We start from the raw sequence: 5,510 nt of genomic DNA on the forward strand, positions 1-5,510 counted from the left end.
AGGAGATCCACCACCCCTGCTGCAGTTACAGGGATGCAAAAAAAAGAAGCCTGGTATTAGGTCCTTTGTTTAAATCCAACAAGGGTATGCTGCGTTGTGGGCACCTCATCTGTCGTTCATTCATAAGGTTCATTGACAACTACTATAAAGGAAGCTGATCAATTGCCCCTGCGATTACAGGTAAGTAATCATTTCCTTTATTTTCCTATTTTCTATGAATAACTTTTTTTCTTTATCGTTCAATATTCCTCCGTTCTGATTTTTGTTCATCTTCGTTTCTTTTATTTTGTTACAAGGCAAAGTGGTGGAATCGACCTGCATGTCGCAGGATCGATCCATCCATGGCAACATTAACGGAATATACTGATTCCAACACCAAATTTACTACTTTTTTTTTCTCTTTTGTTCATCTTTCGCGTTGATTTCTCATTTAAAAGCATCAGATGGCCTTTCGTTTGCCCTAATCTGTTATATTTTGTTCATTTTCACACAAATTTCCTTGATTTCTTTGGTATTTTTCATATATATATATAAGCGGTAATTCATTCCCTGTATCTGTTTTTCCTTTTCTTTTTATTTTATTTCATACAATATGTCCTTCTCCCGATTTTCATCTCAGCATTCTATCGCTTGGATTTAAATTTTGTAAATAATCTTTGATTGAGGTCTCTGGTTCGATTTGTGTTTAGGTTTCTGTTCTATCAGTTTTCATTTTATTTGCCTTCATCTTGCTTCTGTTGTTCATTGCATCGTGAATCCATAACTCATCATAAATTCATTTTGCATCCTCTTATTGAAATGATGCTGCAATATCAACCCTTCGGCATTACCATCAACTGTATCATGGTGTTGAGATAGAGTAGCATTGGATGTAATACCCTTTTTTTTATATATATCTCCTTGAATGATAGTTGCTCCTTTTGGAGTATTGTGGAGTCCTGTAAGGGATTCATCAATGTATTCCCCTTTTTGGTTGGGTTGATATGAGAACTCCTGATGATATCACAATAAGAGTAACAACCAACCCCTTTTTTTTTTCGCTTTGAGATCATTGATAAAGCCAAAAGCATCCCAAACTATTCTGAAAAATCTTAACCATATGCAATGGACAATGGCAGCCTTTCATCAAGAGATTCCTTGCCAACGAAAATATCCCTGAACAAAGATGGCAAAAAGTCAGTTTCCACTCTTATGAGTGAAGAGTAGGCTGAAGAAGTTGAAATGACGTCCTTCATCACATGGTCAAGCATCACGCTGGTAATTGACAATTCTCCTATTTTTGGTTTGTTATACTCAAGTTCGTTTATGGCTGCAGGAGATCCTTTGTAGTTCATGGTTGCCTACACTCTAGCACACAAAGCGTCATATCTGCTTCTTTGGTTATGTACATGGTTCATACATTTCTCTTTTATTTGGTGCCTCTTACTAACTTTCTAATCTTCCATATTCCACTGAGACAGACATTCAATCAATTAGTCGTCAAAACTTTCAACATGTCAGTTTGCACTGTGAAGAATAAGACATATGAAAATACAGTGGAAATTTTGTCAATGGCATTGATGACCATTCGTAGATTTGATGTCCTTCTGCAAAGCATATCCCATGTTCAAGCTTGATATACATGTACATTGTCTCCATGGATGGTCACGGTGGTACCTTTGCCACCTCTATTCAGTGGGTAATGAATGGTGAAGGGGCTGAAGCAAGTCAGCAACAACCGGAATATCATCCTAAGAGAAAGAGTTTTCGCAATACTTGCTGACATGTTTTGCAACATATCATCCTGCCGATGAGCATATCAGATATACAGTTCGCAGCAAATGTGATGCAGGGAATATCCAGCTCACAGGAATGAATCAGTTCAAATGATGCTGACAACATGTTGAAAAGTCATGATTCCCCTTTCTTTAGATTCATTAATATCATGAGATACTGTCTTGCCAAGATGGTATTGAAACCGGTACACTCCTGTTAGAACTTTAAAGGTATGTATATAAGTCCTTTGATATGAAATACAATCCAATTCTGTAAGGCCAAAATCAGTTAATGAATGAATCTCACTAAGTTGAATATGTTACATTCATGAGTTACATATCCTGTTAGGCATTCTTAAGTACAGTAATTCGTCCACTGTTACTTCTGCATGTCAATTGATATACTTACAACACACTTTGCAGAGCCAATATAGCATTCTTCCACAACACTGCATCATTACATTTCTGCATTTTCCCATTATGCGTTTCATTATCACTTCTGCACCTATGTGTTCATTATTAGCTCTGCACATTCTCACTAGCACAAAGTATACAAAAAAAAAGAGCTGCATCGGTACAAGGGATTTGCTGAGTAACTGATTCCCTTTGGGCAAAGTTTATATATATAGTTTATTTCATTCATTAATGAATGCCTTTAAATTGTAAAATCATATTTTATGTATTTGTGGATATAATTCATGCTTATCTTGCAGGGAATTTCTATTGGTTAAGTTGCTTGCCTATAAAAGAGTTGATCGAAGCCAAATTTGTACATGATTGATCAACTTTGTCATATGGTGAGAGGTAACAACAAACAATAAGATTAGTTAAATATGTGGAATATTCTTTTTTTTTTAACTGAATAGAGCTAGTGACAAAAATAGTTTATGCGCATCAAGGGAATGGAAAGTAAATATGCTAATGGAGATGCTCAAGTTCTTTTGGCTTTGTAGAATCTTGTAACAGCAGAGGAAATGCCTTGATGCATGTTAGGGGATTTTTTTGTTTCTGGTTACTAACTCTCTTTGAAGATGCTAAATAACGGTTTTAAATATTGTCCTTGAAGTCTTGTTATTGAACTTTGACTCATTGTAAAAATGGGCATCATGCTTGTGCTTCGCAGCACACAAAGGAGCAATTGAGAAAGCGAAAGTGCTCACAAGTTTAGTGCTTGCCAACCAAAACAACAAACTTCCTACTTCTTAGGTATTGGAGAATTTGTTGCTGAGAACTCACAATGGATTCATTTGTGCATATTTTGGAGTACTGTAAAATTTCTTTGTAAAGTTTGTCTGGCTTTGATTCTGTGGACTTGTTAAGTACATATTAAGATATACTTTACATGGGTTATTTGGTTCGGCTGTCGAGGGGGCCATTAGCCCGTTCCTGTTTGTAAAAGGAAATGCTCTCTGATTTGTTCCTGACATGCCGTAAAATCTGCAAAATTTTCTGTGTTACTTGTTTTGACTCTCAATATAAGCTGGGTTATTTCAGACATTAAATCTTCTGTTTCCGTAGCCATCTGCCGCAACATCTATGGCAATACCTACAACTGCCCAACACCCTATACCTATCACACACCAGCTACCCAGCAGTACTTTGCTGTGTTTTGCTTTCCCCAATTGACATTGTCTATCCCAGATGTTAAAATCGCCATGCCTGAGTTATGAGATTAGCTGTCAGGAACCAATCCATAGGCTTGTTTATGGGATAATATCCCAGGTTTCTGTGGGCTCACTAGAAATTTCTTAGGACCATTGTGAATAAATTGTTGAATACACCCTGGAGTTCATGATATGGCTTGTAATATATTCTTGAAGATTGTTCAGAAGATGCCCTGGTTGGTTCCGATGTTGAATTCTTATGGAGCTACACTTGGAGAGTGAATATATTATTGCCTCTTGACACCGAGACTGGACCCGAAATTCAGCTAGCTGCACATGAAGCATTGCACTGATGGGAGATTAGCACGCAGTCGACAAGTTTTTTTTTTAAAAAATTCACTGAAAGTGGTGCAGTTTGGTTTCATTGTTGTCCATCCCATATCACATATTTGACAATGGAGTTGAGCTGGAAGTTTTGTTACACTTGGTGATGAGGACCTAAGCGTGGGGAAGTCAGAGGCACAGAGATGGGCCAGGATGCTCTTCCTCAAAGAGAGCCAATTGGAACATATATTTGACCATCGTCTTCAGAATATGCGGACAACATAAGGGCCAACATATCCTCTGCAAAGTTGAAAAGCCTGGGAGCTTCCCCAAGTGGATCGAACCTCAGCAGCCTAGGAAAAAGTCTGTCTGCAATATTTACTGCTACCTTTGTGATCTCTGATGAATAATAAGAATGCAAGAACTATGATCATTCATCAGCTAACTGTTCCATAATTGGTCTGATTGAAGGGTCTGATGTGAAACAGAAAGAGAGTTTTTCAGATAAATATGATAAAAGCAGGTAAGCTTGAGCATGCTTCAACTTCAACACCTTCTGTCACTTTTTGGGTGGGGCCCTGATCAACTGAGCTGCAACATCACCTATCTTCCATAAGTATGCTCCATCGGTTGAGGTAAGTATCACCTTAGATTCTATGTATATTTTCCATATGAGTATAACCCCTTAGATTCGGTTTAATGTTGTCTATCATCTTTTTGCAAATCTTGCCATATACTAAATCTGTTTTGCAGAAATCTCTAGAATTTGTTGAAATTCCCTCTTAGATTAGGATCCTATCATATCATTTTCAATTCTAGAGTTATAATAGTTAAGATATTAAAGATGATTTTACCTTTTCAAAAGTATAGATTAGAATGAATGAGCATTGTAAATATCATTGAATTACTTGTTTTTCATGCATTTTGCCTTTATTTTTCAAATTCTCCCAAATGGGAACACGAATGGCATGTGCACCATTTCGTAAGAGATAATAAATACTAAGTTGATGATCCACATCAATGGCCATAGTCAGGGTGTGGACAAAACTTAGCATTTTTATCTTTTACAAAATAACACTGGATCCACACTGGATCCATTTTCAAAATTCATCATATTTTTTCCTAAAATATTTTATTCTTTTATCAAAATTTAACTTAAAATTAACTCAAAATATATACCAATGGCCATAGTCAGGGTATATTGAGAGTTAATTTCATTTTAAATTCTATAAAAGCACTAAAAATGTATTCTATTCTTCTTTTGAATTTAAATATAGATTATCATATAATACATTCAATGACCATAGTCAAGGATTATATTTCAATCTTATTTTAATTCATTTAAAGAATGAAATAGCTTTTCAAATTCCAATTTCAAACTTATTCAAATTTATTCATCATATAGAATAGAATTGCATCATATTTTCAAAACTTCCTTTTCAAAATTCCAAGTGATTCTTCTTCTTAAATCAAATCTTATCCAAATCCAATTCTATCTCATTTCAAAGATTCAAAATTCAATTTCAAAGTCCAATTTGACTTTGAAATTCCAAAATCATTTTATATTCAAACTTCAAAATTCCAACTCAATTCAAAATTCAATTTCAAAGTTCAAATTAACTTTGAAGTTATCTTCTGATTTCAAAATCAAAGTCCATCCTCTTATCTTCAATCAAGGCTTGGATTTGAATCTCAAAATTTAAATTTAAATCTGGGTTTCTCAAACCCAGATCCATCTTTAAAAGGTCCTATTTGGACTTTTCATAATCCAAATCCAAAATTAAAACTTAATTTCAACTTGGATCCAGATTTCCAAGTATAAAATTCA

The 5,510-nt window shown here is 35.2% G+C and overlaps 1 long non-coding RNA gene across 1 annotated transcript; it reads left to right on the plus strand.

Moving 5' to 3' along the window:
- Nucleotides 1-1,010: 1,010 nt before the first annotated feature.
- Nucleotides 1,011-3,128, plus strand: LOC149847004 (uncharacterized). The gene is made up of 3 exons (XR_016430582.1): nt 1,011-1,985; nt 2,468-2,558; nt 2,878-3,128. It is a non-coding gene; the product is annotated as an uncharacterized LOC149847004 (long non-coding RNA).
- The last annotated feature ends 2,382 nt before the right edge of the window (nt 3,129-5,510 follow it).

Source organism: Nuphar pumila, chromosome 2 (assembly GCF_984573655.1).
Source record: "Nuphar pumila chromosome 2, dmNupPumi1.hap1.1, whole genome shotgun sequence".
Classification (NCBI taxonomy): domain Eukaryota; kingdom Viridiplantae; phylum Streptophyta; class Magnoliopsida; order Nymphaeales; family Nymphaeaceae; genus Nuphar; species Nuphar pumila.